The sequence below is a fragment of the Salvelinus alpinus genome, chromosome 28 (assembly GCF_045679555.1).
Source record: "Salvelinus alpinus chromosome 28, SLU_Salpinus.1, whole genome shotgun sequence".
In the NCBI taxonomy this organism is placed as follows: Eukaryota; Metazoa; Chordata; class Actinopteri; order Salmoniformes; family Salmonidae; genus Salvelinus; species Salvelinus alpinus.
Window position 1 is genome coordinate 2378192 of NC_092113.1, and position 14466 is coordinate 2392657.

The following is a 14466-nucleotide window of genomic DNA, read 5'->3' on the forward strand; positions in this document are numbered from 1 at the left end:
GTGGTTCTTTTTTCAAAGAAACTAAGTATGCTTCTCTGCATGTCTATTACAATCTGGATAAAAGATTTCAAAGAATGTGAGTCTTATTCAGTACATGTAGTTATTGCTTGCCTGCTAAGATAGTTAGACAAGCTAGCTACACTAACTTGATTGATAGCCTGAAATGGCTTCTTGGTAGCTAGTTATGAGGTTGGGAGATTGGGAACCTATCTGGGCTAGCTAAAGACAACTTCATAAAATGTCTAGGTGGCTAGTAGTATTAAAGAGAAACAACAACAAAAAATATTATATATACAGTACCAGTCAAAAGACACACCTACTCATTCCAGAAGTTCTTAATTTTTACTATTTTCTACAATGTAGAGTAAAAGTGAAGACAAACTATGAAATGACACATGGAATCATGTAGTAACCAAAAAAGGGTTAAACAAATCAAAATATATTTTACATTTGAGATTCTTCAAAGTAGCCACCTTTTGCCTTGATGACAGCTTTGCACACTTGGAATTCTCTTAACCACCTTAATTTTTGTATTTTTTATTTATTTAACCTTTATTTAACTAGGCAAGTCAGTTAAGAACAAATTCTTATTTACAATGACAGCCTACCAAAAGGCAAAAGGCCTCCTGCGGGGACGGGGGCCTGGGATAAAAATAAATACAAATTAAATTAAAAAATATATATATTAATAAAATTAAAATTAAAAAGATAAACAAAATGTATAAATAAGTAAATAAATGCAATATAAATATAGGACAAAACACACATCACAACAAGAGAGACAACACAACACTACATAAGGAGAGACCTAAGACAACAACATAGCAAGGCAGCAACACATGACAACAAAGCATGGTAGCAACACAACATAACAACAATATGGTAGCAACACAACATGGTAGCAACACAAAACATGGTACAAACATTATTGGGCACAGTCAACAACACAAAGGTCAAGAAGGTAGAGACAACAATACTCGCACAAAGCAGCCACAACTGTCAGTAAGAGTGTCCATGATTGAGTTTTTGAATGAAGAGATTGAGATTAAACAGTCCAGTTTGAGTGTTTGTTGCAGCTCGTTCCAGTTGCTAGCTGCACCGAACTGAAAGAAGAGCGACCCAGGGATGTGTGTTCTTTGGGGACCTTTAACAGAATGTGACTGGCAGAACGGGTGTTGTATGTGGAGGATGAGGGCTGCAGTAGATATCTCAGATAGGGGGAGTGAGGCCTAAGAGGGTTTTATAAATAAGCATCAACCAGTGGGTCTTGTGATGGGTATACAGATATGACCAGTTTACAGAGGAGTGTAGAGTGCAGTGATGTGTCCTATAATGAGCATTGGTGGCAAATCCGATGGCCGAATGGTAAAGAACATCTAGCCGATCTATACCTGCCGATCTATAAATTATGTCTCCGTAATCTAGCATGGGTAGGATGGTCATCTGAATCAGGGTTAGTTTGGCAGCTGGGGTGAAAGAGGAGTGATTACGATAGAGGAAACCAAGTCTAGATTTAACTTTAGCCTGCAGCTTTGATATGTGCTGAGAGAAGGACAGTGCACCGTCTAGCCATACTCCCAAGTACTTGTATGAGGTAGTAATAACACCTGTGAGAAGAGGGGCATTCTTCTTACCAAACCACATTACCTTTGTTTTGGAGGTGTGCAGAACAAGCTGAATAGAGAAAGAGGTAGAGAAAGCTTGTTGAACACTAAGAAAGCTTTGTTGTAGAGCATTTAACACAAAATCCGGGGGGGGGGGGGGGGGGGGGGCAGCTGAGTATAAGACTGTATCATCTGCATATAAATGCCTGAGCTATGTTGTTGATGTAAATTGAGAAGAGCGTGGGACCTAGGGTTGAGCCTTGGGATACTCCCTTGGTGACAGGCAGTGGCTGAGACAGCAGATTTTCTGACTTTATACACTGTACTCTTTGAGAGAGGTAGTTAGTAAACCAGCCCAAAGACCCCTCAGAGACACCAACACTCCTTAGCCGGCCCACATGAATGGAATGGTCTACCGTATCAAAAGCTTTGGCCAAGTCAATAAAAATAGCAGCACAATATTGCTTAGAATCAAGGGCAATGATGACATCATTGAGGACCTTTAAGGTTGCAGTTACACATGCATAACATGAGCGGAAACCAGATTGCATACCCGAGAGAATACTATAGACATCAAGATAGCCAGTCAGTTGATTATTGACAAGTTTTTCCAAAACTTTTGATAAACTGATAGGATCAGCTTGATCAACCCCTTTAAATAAAGGCTGGACTGTGGCTGCCTTCCAAGAAATGGGAACCTCCCCAGAGAGGAGATACAGGTTAAAAAGGTTGGAGATAGGCTCTGCAATGATAGGAGCAGCAACCTTAAAGAAGAAAGGGTCTAAACCATTTGACCTAGATGTTAAGGAGCTCCTTTAGCACCTCGGACTCAGTGACTGCCTGCAGGGAGAAACTTTGTAGTGGGGCAGGGGGAAAAAGGGAGAAGCATCGGGGATAGTCGCATTAGAAGGGGTGGGAAATGAGGAAATGTTGGATGGGCAAGGAGGCATGTCTGAGTCAAATAGGAATCCTGACTTAAAGAAGTGGTGATTAAAGAGCTCAGACATGTGCTTCTTGTCAATAGCAACCACATCATCAATATTAAGGGACATGGGCAGCTATGAGGAGGACGGTTTATTCTCCAGGTCTTTAACTGTTTTCCAGAACTTCTTGGGTTTAGACCAGCAGAGAGAGAACTGCTCCTTAAAGTAACTAACTTTGGCCTTCCGGATAGCCTGAGTGCACTTATTTCTCATTTGCCGGTCAGCCTGAGAATGCGTGTGCCGAGCTTTTCGCCAAATGCAATTCTTGGGATAGAGTAACTCTGCAAAATCACATTCGAACCAGGGGCTGAACCTGTTTTTAATTATCATTTTCTTTATGGTGGCATGTTTGTTAACAATACCACTGAAAATATCCAAAAAGAAGGTCCAAGCGTCTTCGACAGAGGGGATCAAGCTGATTCTATACCATTTTACAGAGGCCAGTTCATGAAGGAAGGCTTGCTCATTAAAGTTTTTTAGCAAGCGTCTATGACAAATCAGGACAGGTCGTTTCACTGAGCAGCCATTACAAACACAGGCTGTAAACAGTGATCACTAAGGTCATTTCAGAAAACACCAGCCTGATACCTATCAGGATTATTTGTGAGTATAACATCGAGGAGAGTAGCCTTTTCTGGGTGTTTGGAGTCATACCTTGTGGGATTGGTGATAATCTGAGAAAGATTTAGGGAGTCACATTGCTTTAGGACTTGGTCAGGTGGTTTAAGCATGTCCCAGTTTAGGTCACCTAGCAGGACAAATTCAGACTTAGTGTAAAGGGGCCAGGAGAGAGCTTCGTGCAGGTAGGGTACAGGCCGGTGCTGATGGAGGACGATGGCACCCAGCAACAGTCAACAAAGAGCTATTTGAAAGTTTCATACTTAAAGCCAGCAAATTGTTTGGGGACAGACTTGGAGACAACCGAGCACTGAAGGTTAACCTTGGTAAAGATTGCCACTCCTCCACCTTGGGAAGATCTGTGTAACAATAAAGGTTAACATCAGCATTCAAAACACTCTTTCTTAACCAGGTCTCAGTAATGACCAACACATCTGGATTGGAGCTGTGAATCCACACTTTCAATTGATCCATTTTAGGTAATAAGCTTTTGGTGTTAACGTGCCGAAAACCCAGGCTTTTACGATAGCAGAAATCAGTGTAGCAGATATCAGAGCACAAGTCAGAATTGGGGCTAGCAACAGTAGATGGGCCAGGGTGTACGTGCACATTTCCAGATATCTTCAACAGTAATACAATCAAGGCACGGCATAGTACAGGGAGAGCTCTGCAGGACTGGTTTATGACATCTGAATGTGCATCAGGTAGTCTGAATTCATGACGTAGTCACCTGGAATGCGTTTCAATTAACTGGTGTGCCTTGTTAAAAGTTAATTTGTGGAATTTCTTTCCTTAATGCATTTGAGCCAATCAGGTGTGTTGTGACAAGGTAGGGTTGGTATACAGAAGATAACCCTATTTGGTTAAATACCTAGTCCGTATTATGGCAAGAACAGCTCAAATAAGCAAAGAGAAACGACAGTCCATCATTACTTTAAGACATCAACGTCAGTCAATCAGGAACATTTCTTTGAAAGTTTCTTCAAGTGCAGTCGCAAAAACGCTATGGTGAAATTGGCTCTCATGAGGACCACCACAGGAAAGAAAGATCCAGAGTGACCTCTACTGCAGAGGATACGTTCATTAGAATTATTAGCCTTAGAAATTGCAGCACAAATAAATGCTTCAGAGAGTTCAAGTAACAGACACATCTCAACATCAATTGTTTAAAGGAGACTGCGTTAATCAGGCCTTCATGGTCAAATTGCTGCAAAGAAACCATTACTAAAGGACACCAATAAGAAGAAGACACTTGTTTGGGCCAAGAAACACAAGCAATGGATGTTAGACCAGTGGAAATCTGTCCTTTGGTGTGATGAGTCCAAATTTGAGATTTTGGGTTCCAGCCGCGTGTCTTTGTGAGACGCAGAGTAGGTGAATGGAGGATCTCTGCATGTGTGGTTCCCACCGTGAAGCATGGAGGAGGAGGTGTGATGGTGCGGGGGTGCGGTGCTGGTGACACTGTCAGTGATTTATTTATAATTCAAGGCACACTTAACCAGCATGGCTACCACAGCATTCTGCAGTGATACACCATCACATCTGGTTTGCGTTTAGTGGGACTATCGTTTGTTTTTCAACAGGACAATGACCCAACACACCTCCAGGTTGTGTAAGGACTATTTCACCAAGAAAGAGAGTGATGGAGGGCTGCATCAGATGACCTGGCCTCCACAATCACCCGACCTGAACCCAATTGAGATGGTTTGGAATGAGTTGGACCACAGAGTGAAGGGAAAGCATCCAACAAGTGCTCAGCATATGTGGGAACTCCTTCAAGACTGTTGGAAAAGCATTCCAGGTGAAGCAGGTTGAGAGAATGCCAAGAGTGTGCAAAGTTGACATCAAGGCAAAATATATTTTGATTTGTTTAACACTTTTTTGGTTACTACATGATTCCATATGTGTTATCTCATAGTTTTGATGTCTTCACAATTATTCTACAATGTAGAAAATACAAAAAATAAAGAAAAACCCTTGAATGAGTAGGCTAGGCGTGTTTAAACTTTTGACTGGTACTGTATATACAGTGCTTTCAGAAAGTATTCAGACCCTTTCACTTTTTCAATATTTTGCCGTATTAGAAAATTGATTCAATAAAAACATTTTCATCAATCTACACACAATACCCCATAATGACAAAGCAAGAACAGGTTTAAAAAAGAAAAACAGAAATACCTTATTTGCATAAGTATTCAGACCCTTTGCTATGAGACTCGAAGTTGAGCTCAGGTGCATCCTGTTTCCATTGATCATCCTTGACATGTTTCCACAACTTAATTGGAGTCCACCTGTGGTAAATTAAATTGATTGGATATGATTTGGAAAGGTAAACACCTGTCTCTATAAAGGTAACACATTTGACAGTGCAAGTCAGAGCAAAAACCAAGCCATGAGGTCGAAGGAATTGTCTGTAGAGTCCTGAGACAGGATTGTGTCCAGGCACAGATTTGGGGAAGGGTACCAAACATTTCTGCAGCATTGAAGGTCCCCAAGAACACAGTGGCCTTCATCATTCTTAAATGGAAGAAGTTAATAACCACCAAGACGCTTCCTAGAACTGGCCGCCCGGCCAAACTGAGCAATCGGGGGAGAAGGGCCTTGGTCAGGGAGGTGACCAAAAACCCGATGGTCACTCTGACAGACCTCCAGATTTCCTCTGTGGAGATGAGAGAAACTTCCAGAAGGACAACCATCTATGCAGAACTCCACCAATCAGGCCTTTATGATAGAATGGCCAGACAGAAGCCACTCCTCAGTAAAAGCACATGACAGCCCGCTTGGAGTTTGCCAAAACGCACCTAAAGACTCTTAGACCATGAAAAACAAGATTCTCTGGTCTTATGAAACCAAGCTTGAACTCTTTGGCCTGAATTTTTTTTTTTTTTTTTTTTTTTTTACCTTTATTTAACCAGGTAGGCTAGTTGAGAACAAGTTCTCATTTGCAACTGCGACCTGGCCAAGATAAAGCATAGCAGTGTGAACAGACAACACAGAGTTACACATGGAGTAAACAATAAACAAGTCAATAACATGGTAGAAAAAAAGAGAATCTATATACAATGTGTGCAAAAGGCATGAGGTAGGCAATAAATCTAATAATTACAATTTAGCAGATTAACACTGGAGTGATAAATCATCAGATGATCATGTGCAAGAAGAGATACTGGTGTGCAAAAGAGCAGAAAAGTAAATAAATAAAAGCAGTATGGGGGGTGAGGTAGGTAAATTGGGTGGGTAGTTTACAGATGGACTATGTACAGCTGCAGCGATCGGTTAGCTGCTCGGATAGCAGATTTTTAAAGTTGTTGAGGGAGATAAAAGTCTCCAACTTCAGAGATTTTTGCAATTCGTTCCAGTCGCAGGCAGCAGAGAACTGGAAGGAAAGGCGTCCAAATGAGGTTTTAGCTTTAGGGATGATCAGTGAGATACACCTGCTGGAGCGCGTGCTGCGGGTGGGTGTAGCCATCATGACCAGTGAACTGAGATAAGGCGGCACTTTACCTAGCATAGCCTTGTAGATGACCTGGAGCCAGTGGGTCTGACGACGAACATGTAGCGAGGGCCAGCCGACTAGGGCATACAGGTCGCAGTGGTGGGTCGTATAAGGTGCTTTAGTAACAAAACGAATGGCACTGTGATAAACTGCATCCAGTTTGCTGAGTAGAGTGTTGGAAGCTATTTTGTAGATGACATCGCCGAAGTCGAGGATCGGTAGGATAGTCAGTTTTACTAGGGTAAGTTTGGCGGCGTGAGTGAAGGAGGCTTTGTTGCGGAATAGAAAGCCGATTCTTGATTTGATTTTGGATTGGAGATGTTTGATATGAGTCTGGAAGGAGAGTTTGCAGTCTAGCCAGACACCTAGGTACTTATAGATGTCCACATGATGCTAGTCGGGCGTGCGGGTGCAGGCAGCGAACGGTTGAAAAGCATGCATTTGGTTTTACTAGCGTTTAAGAGCAGTTGGAGGCCACGGAAGGAGTGTTGTATGGCATTGAAGCTCGTTTGGAGGTTAGATAGCACAGTGTCCAAGGAAGGGCCGGAAGTATATAGAATGGTGTCGTCTGCGTAGAGGTGGATCAGGGAATCGCCCGCAGCAAGAGCAACATCATTGATGTATACAGAGAACAGAGTCGGCCCGAGAATTGAACCCTGTGGTACCCCCATAGAGACTGCCAGAGGACCGGACAACATGCCCTCCGATTTGACACACTGAACTCTGTCTGCAAAGTAGTTGGTGAACCAGGCAAGGCAGTCATTAGAAAAACCGAGGCTACTGAGTCTGCCGATAAGAATATGGTGATTGACAGAGTCGAAAGCCTTGGCCAGGTCGATGAAGACGGCTGCACAGTAATGTCTTTTATCGATGGCGGTTATGATGTCGTTTAGTACCTTGAGCGTGGCTGAGGTGCACCCGTGACCGGCTCGGAAACCGGATTGCACAGCGGAGAAGGTACGGTGGGATTCGAGATGGTCAGTGATCTGTTTGTTGACTTGGCTTTCGAAGACCTTAGATAGGCAGGGCAGGATGGATATAGGTCTGTAACAGTTTGGGTCCAGGGTGTCTCCCCCTTTGAAGAGGGGGATGACCGCGGCAGCTTTCCAATCCTTGGGGATCTCAGATGATACGAAGGAGAGGTTGAACAGGCTGGTAATAGGGGGTGCGACAATGGCGGCGGACAGTTTCAGAAATAGGGGGTCCAGATTGTCAAGCCCAGCTGATTTGTATGGGTCCAGGTTTTCCAGCTCTTTCAGAACATCTGCTATCTGGATTTGGGTAAAGGAGAAGCTGGGGAGGCTTGGGCGAGTAGCAGCGGGGGGGGCGGGGCTGTTGGCCAAGGTTGGAGTCGCCAGGAGGAAGGCATGGCCAGCCATTGAGAAATGCTTGTTGAAGTCTTCGATTATCACGGATTTATCGGTGGTGACCGTGTTACCTAGCCTCAGTGCAGTGGGCAGCTGGGAGGAGGTGCTCTTGTTCTCCATGGACTTTACAGTATCCCAGAACATTTTGGAGTTAGAGCTACAGGATGCGAATTTCTGCTTGAAAAAGCTGGCCTTTGCTTTCCTGACTGACTGCGTGTATTGGTTCCTGACTTCCCTGAACAGTTGCATATCGCGGGGGCTCTTCGATGCTATTGCAGTTCGCCACAGGATGTTTTTGTGCTGGTCGAGGGCAGTCAGGTCTGGAGTGAACCAAGGGCTATATCTGTTCTTGGTTCTGCATTTTTTGAACGGAGCATGCTTGTCTAATATGGTGAGGAAGTAACATTTAAAGAATGACCAGGCATCCTCAACTGACGGGATGAGGTCAATATCCTTCCAGGGTACCCGGGCCAGGTCGATTAGAAAGGCCTGCTCGCAGAAGTGTTTTAGGGAGCGTTTGACAGTGATGAGGGGTGGTCGTTTGACCGCGGACCCGTGGCGGATACAGGCAATGAGGCAGTGATCGCTGAGATCTTGATTGAAGACAGCAGAGGTGTATTTGGAGGGCAGGTTGGTCAGGATAATGTCTATTAGGGTGCCCATGTTTACGGATTTAGGGTTGTACCTGGTGGGTTCCTTGATGATTTGTGTGAGATTGAGGGCATCAAGCTTGGATTGTAGGACTGCCGGGGTGTTAAGCATATCCCAGTTTAGGTCACCTAACAGAACAAACTCTGAAGCTAGATGGGGAGCGATCAATTCACAGATGGTGTCCAGGGCACAGCTGGGAGCTGAGGGGGGTCGGTAGCAGGCGGCAACAGTGAGAGACTTATTTCTGGAGAGATTAATTTTTAAAATTAGAAGTTCGAACTGTTTGGGCATAGACCTGGAAAGTATGACAGAACTTTGCAGGCTATCTCTGCAGTAGATTGCAACTCCTCCCCCTTTGGCAGTTCTATCTTGACGGAAAGTGTTATAGTTGGGTATGGAAATCTCAGAATTTTTGGTGGCCTTCCTAAGCCAGGATTCGGACACGGCAAGGACATCAGGATTGGCAGAGTGTGCTAAAGCGGTGAGTAAGGCAAACTTAGGGAGGAGGCTTCTGATGTTGACATGCATGAGGCCAAGGCTTTTTCGATCGCAGAAGTCAACAAATGAGGGTGACTGGGGACATGCAGGGCCTGGGTTTACCTCCACATCACCCGAGGAACAGAGGAGTAGTAGGATGAGGGTGCGGCTAAAGGCTATCAAAACTGGTCGCCTAGAGCGTTGGGGACAAAGAATAAAAGGAGCAGATTTATGGGCGTGGTAGAATAGATTCTGGGCATAATGTGCAGACAGGGGTATGGAGGGGCGCGGGTACAGCGGAGGCAAGCCCAGGCACTGGGTGATGATAAGAGAGGTTGTATCTCTGGACATGCTGGTCTCAATGGGTGAGGTCACCGCATGTGTGGGGGGTGGGACAAAGGGGGTATCAGAGGTACGGAGAGTGGAACTACAGGGTCCATTGCAAACCAAAACAATGATAATGAAAACTAGCCTGAACAACAGTATGCAAGGCATATTGATATTTGAGAGAGACATACAATAAGGCATAAAGTGATTGCAGGTCTTGATTGGGAGAGCTAGCTAAAACAACAGGTAAGATAACAGCAGCAATAACAGGGTGCTAGTCTAACACAGCAACAACAGGTAAAAATGGCGACGACTAGGCAGAGAGGGTCGGATTAACTACACACAGATCCTGAGTTAAAGCACAGAGCCGACAGATAAAACACAAATAAACAGAATGGAGTACCGTGAATTAATGGACAGTCAAGCATGCATCAGCTATGTAGCCAAGTGATCATAGTGTCCAGGGGGCAGCCGTAGATGGAGCAGGGAGGCCTCGCGGCGTTTAAAGTTAGTAGCCCGGGGGGTGGTCTGCTCAGACGGAGGGGGTCTGCTCAGACGTGGTCGTGTCGACAGAGAATCCAAGCCAGATGGCGATGGCGAAAGAGAGGTTGTGAATTGTAGAATTGTGTTTGCTAACTGGTGCTAGCTTCGTGGCAGTGGCGCTAGCTGCGCTAGCCGCAAGCTAGCTGTGAGGATCAGAAGCAGTGGCTCAGGGATTACGGCAGGAATCCGGCGTTGTTGTCGAGAGACAGTCCGATGCTGGTAAATTGGTGAGTAATATCCAGGCTAATAACAGGGCTGGTGTCTGTGCAGAAGGTAAAAGCTACTAGCAGCGGCAAAAAAAAAAAAAAAAGGCTAAATTAGCTTGTAGCTGGTATTGTAGCCCAAGAATTCGCTGGTAGACCTCTTCAGCTAGCCGGCAGATGGGCCTAGCTCGAGGCTAGCTCAAGGCTAACTGGTGCTTGCTTCGGGACAGAGGTGTTAGCCAGTAGTAGCCACTCGGTTGCAGCTAGCTAGCTGTGATGATACGGTGTAATTGTCCAGAGCTTGCGTCAGGAATCCGGTGATGTGGTAGAGAAAAAGCAGTCCTATATGCTCTGGGTTGATATCGCGCTTGCAGACTGGCAGGTATTGGCCCGGTATTGAAGCTGGCTGTGTCCGAGTTGAGGGTGAAGACCGCAGCAGTGGCTAACTGACTACTAGCTAGTAGCTAGTTATCTGGCTAGCTTCTGATTGTGGTTACGGTTCTAAAGTATAAAAAAAAATAGCAGGTCCGTACCACATTGGGTGAGGCGGAATGTAGGAATGTATATTCAGTTCCTAGATGGAAAGTGAAATTAAAATATATACGAAATGTATACGAAAAATACGAAGACTATTTACTATTTACACGCGACAGGACAATACAAACACACGTCCGACTGCTACGCCATCTTGGATTCAGATTGCCAAGCATCCCATCTGGAGTAAACCTGGCACCATCCCTACGGTGACGCACGGTGGTGGCAGCATCATGCTGTGGGGATGTCTTTCAGCTGTAGGGACTGAGAGACTATTCAGGATTGAGGGAAAGATCAACGGAGCAAAGATCCTTGATGAAAACCTACTCCAGAGCACTCAGGACCTCAGACTGGGGTGAAGGTTCACCGTCCAACAGGTCAATGACCCTACGCACACAGCCTAGACAACGCAGGAGTGGCTTCGGGAAGAATCTCTGAATGTCCTCGAGTATCGCAGCCAAAGCCCAGACTTGAACTCAATCGAACATGTCTGGAGAGAACTGAAAATAGCTGTGCAGCGACGCTCCCCATCTAACCTGACAGAGCTTGAGAGGATCTGCAGAGAAGAATGGGAGAAACTCCCCAAATACAGGTGTACCAAGCTTGTAGTGTCATACCCTAGAAAACTTGAAGCTCTAATCTCTGCCAAAGGTGCTTGAACAAAGTACTGAGTAAAGAGTCTGAATACTTAGGTAAATGTTAATAAAAAATAAAAAATGTATTTGCATTTCCCAAAATTTCTAAAAAACTGTTTTTGCTTTGTCAGTATGGGGTATTGTGTGTAGATTGATGAAGGAAAGAAACAATTTAATACATTTTAGAATAAGGCTATAACGTAACAAAATGTGGAAAAAGTCAAGGGGTCTGAATCCTTTTTTTGGGGGCGGGGGTAGAACAGTTTTAATATTGCAGATAGATTGTATCAATGTAATTGTCTGCATCACTTCCAACCGCCATATCCTTTTTTGAAAATAACTATATGTACATATACAGTTGAAGTCGGAAGTTTACATAATTTTTCAAACACTCCACAAATTTCTTCTTGACAAACTATAGTTTTGGCAAGTTGGTTAGGTGCATGACACAAGTCATTTTTCCAACAATTGTTTACAGACAGATTATTTCACTTATAACTCACTGTACCACAATTGCAGTGGGTCATGACGCCTCTGGCGGCAGAGCTATTGAAATCAGCGTTGGTGTCAGTGAGTGGTGCTGTATTGCCTATATTTGTCTTGTATATGCTGTATGTTGTTGGTTGGCTATATCCAGTGTCTCTCATGTTTTTTAATGTGGTCTACAATGCTATGTTTTGACTAGCAACCATTGTTTATTTGGGGTAAATATAGTTTATTGAATTGAATAGCTTTCCCTCTGTACTCAGTGAGGGGAATGATGGTTAAATATTTTTTTTTATATCTATTTGAATAGTTTAAATTCAGCCTGGTTGAAGTCTTGACAAGGTATGAAATGTCAAATGTATGTAGTGTGGCAGTAGACGTAAGCTAATTGGCTAAGTTAGCGCTGTGGCTGGTCCTGTTCATGCTTTTCCTGTGGAGAGCTGTGGCTAATGTACAGCATGTGTAATGTGTATAGTGTAATGTGTATAATGTATGTGTGCGTACGTATAAATGACAATGTGTATGTTTGTGCATTCAGAGCAGCAAACTGTTGGAACTTGTCAGATTGGTTTAGAGGTGTGAAAATCAAGGTTGTCTGTGTGTATGCAGGTGTATAATAATAATATATGTCATTTATATAGTACTTTTCATTACACGTTAAATCTCAAAGATGATATGTAAGAAGTTGTATGTGTGTGTGTTTTTGCATGCCCCTGTGTCCTCGGTGAGGTCTGAAGGTGTGAAGTTAGAATGTATTGTTGAAGGTGATAATGAGCTAAGTGCCATTCTCACAGGAAGAGTGCAGGGCCACAAACGGAAGACCTCAGATACTCTATCCACTTTTAACCACTTCAAGTTGCTCTCATCAAGGCAAAGTGCTGTCCAAAACGTGTGTTCCTGTGTTTTATATACATTTCCACTCTATGAGGTTGGAATAATACTGTGAAATTGTGAAATTGATGATAATGCCATTTCAGTGTAAGAGCTGATTGAAACGACCGCATGAAGATTCAGTTTGTTTTGGTGGGATGGAGTTTTGGCCTTCCACGGTGACATCACCATGCGGTAAATTTGTTAATAGACCAATAAGAAAGATAGTTTTAAACCTCTCTGCCAATAACAGGACATTTTCAGTTTTCCCCTCCCTACTCAGACCACTCCCACACAGTCCTAGCTAAATTCTTACTTGAGAAATTGCTGTTTACTAATAAGCTATTTTTGTTCCTTTTTGTTTTCAATTCAAATTGTCAATCACAGTAAGGTACTTAATTGTTACTCAGAAATTATTTGATTCTGATATAAAAATGGCTGCATTGGACCTTTAATAATTGCAGGAAGACAAGTTAGACTGAGAGAGGCTGTCTGTGTAAACTAGAGTTTCACCATCACACTGTAACTGGATTCAGGCTTATTTTGTTCTGTGTTTGGAGCAAATCCTGATTTCTTGGTTCTGTGGGCCTTGCGTCTGTTTGTATCCAGAAGGGTGTGTTTGTGTGTTGAGAGTGCGCTCTCACAGCCCACTGGGCACAAACATCAGTTCAACGTCTATTTGTGATTTACATTTGGCTGAGTATTCAATTAACGATAATTCAATGTGAACTCAACAACAAAAAATTCACCATGACATTCGATTTGGATTAAAAGTGGGTTGAAAAAAGTCGATTCTGTCCGTTTTGGTGGGATGAGTTGTGTCGATGAGGTTTCTAGGTGAAGCGCTTTTCACTTTTTTTCACACACTTCCCCCTTTTTTTTCCTCTCTCTCTTTCACTGTCACTCTTGTTTCTTTCACTATGCCTCTGTCTCATTCCTCCCTCTGACCGTCCCTTTCTCCCCCTTTAAAAATGTACAGTTGAAGTCGGAAGTTTACATACACCTTAGCCAAATACATTTAAACTCAGTTTTTCACAATTCCTGACATTTAATCCTAGTAAAAATTCCCTGTCTTAGGTCAGTTAGGATCACCACTTTATTTTAGTAACGTAAAATGTCAGAATAATAGTAGAGGGTATGATTTATTTCAGCTTTTATTCATTTCATCACATTCCCAGTGGGTCAGAAGTTTACATACACTCAATTAGCATTTGGTAGCATTACCTTTAAAGTTTTAACTTGGGTCAAACGTTTCAGGTAGCCTTCCACAAGCTTCCCACAATAAGTTGGGTGAATTTTGGCCAATTCCTCCTGACAGAGGTGGTGTAACAATCATGTTTGTAGGCCTCCTTGTTCGCACATGCTTTTTCAGTTCTGCCCACAGAACTGGCCACTCCAATTCCTTGACTTTGTTGTCCTTAAGCCATTTTGACACAACTTTGGAACTATGCTTGGGGTCATTGTCCATTTGGAAGACCCATTTGCGACCAAGCTTTAACTTCCTGATTGATGTCTTGAGATGTTGCTTCAATATATCCACATACATTTTCCTTCCTCATGATGCATTTTACTTTGTGAAGTGCACCAGTCCCAGGTTATGTCGATATAGAACTCGTTTTACTATGGATATAGATACTCTTGTACCTGTTTCCTACAGCATCTTCACAAGGTC

At 43.4% G+C, this 14466-nt stretch overlaps 2 protein-coding genes across 2 annotated transcripts in view; one reads left to right on the forward strand and one right to left on the reverse strand.

Annotated features, from left to right (window-relative positions):
- Positions 1-14466, reverse strand: part of LOC139556939 (uncharacterized) — a 244614-nt gene that overhangs the window by 189113 nt on the left and 41035 nt on the right. The gene's annotated exons all lie outside the window — the stretch shown is intronic.
- LOC139556937 (plexin-D1-like) overlaps positions 1-14466 on the forward strand; it is a 112528-nt gene that overhangs the window by 19543 nt on the left and 78519 nt on the right. The window lies entirely within an intron of this gene.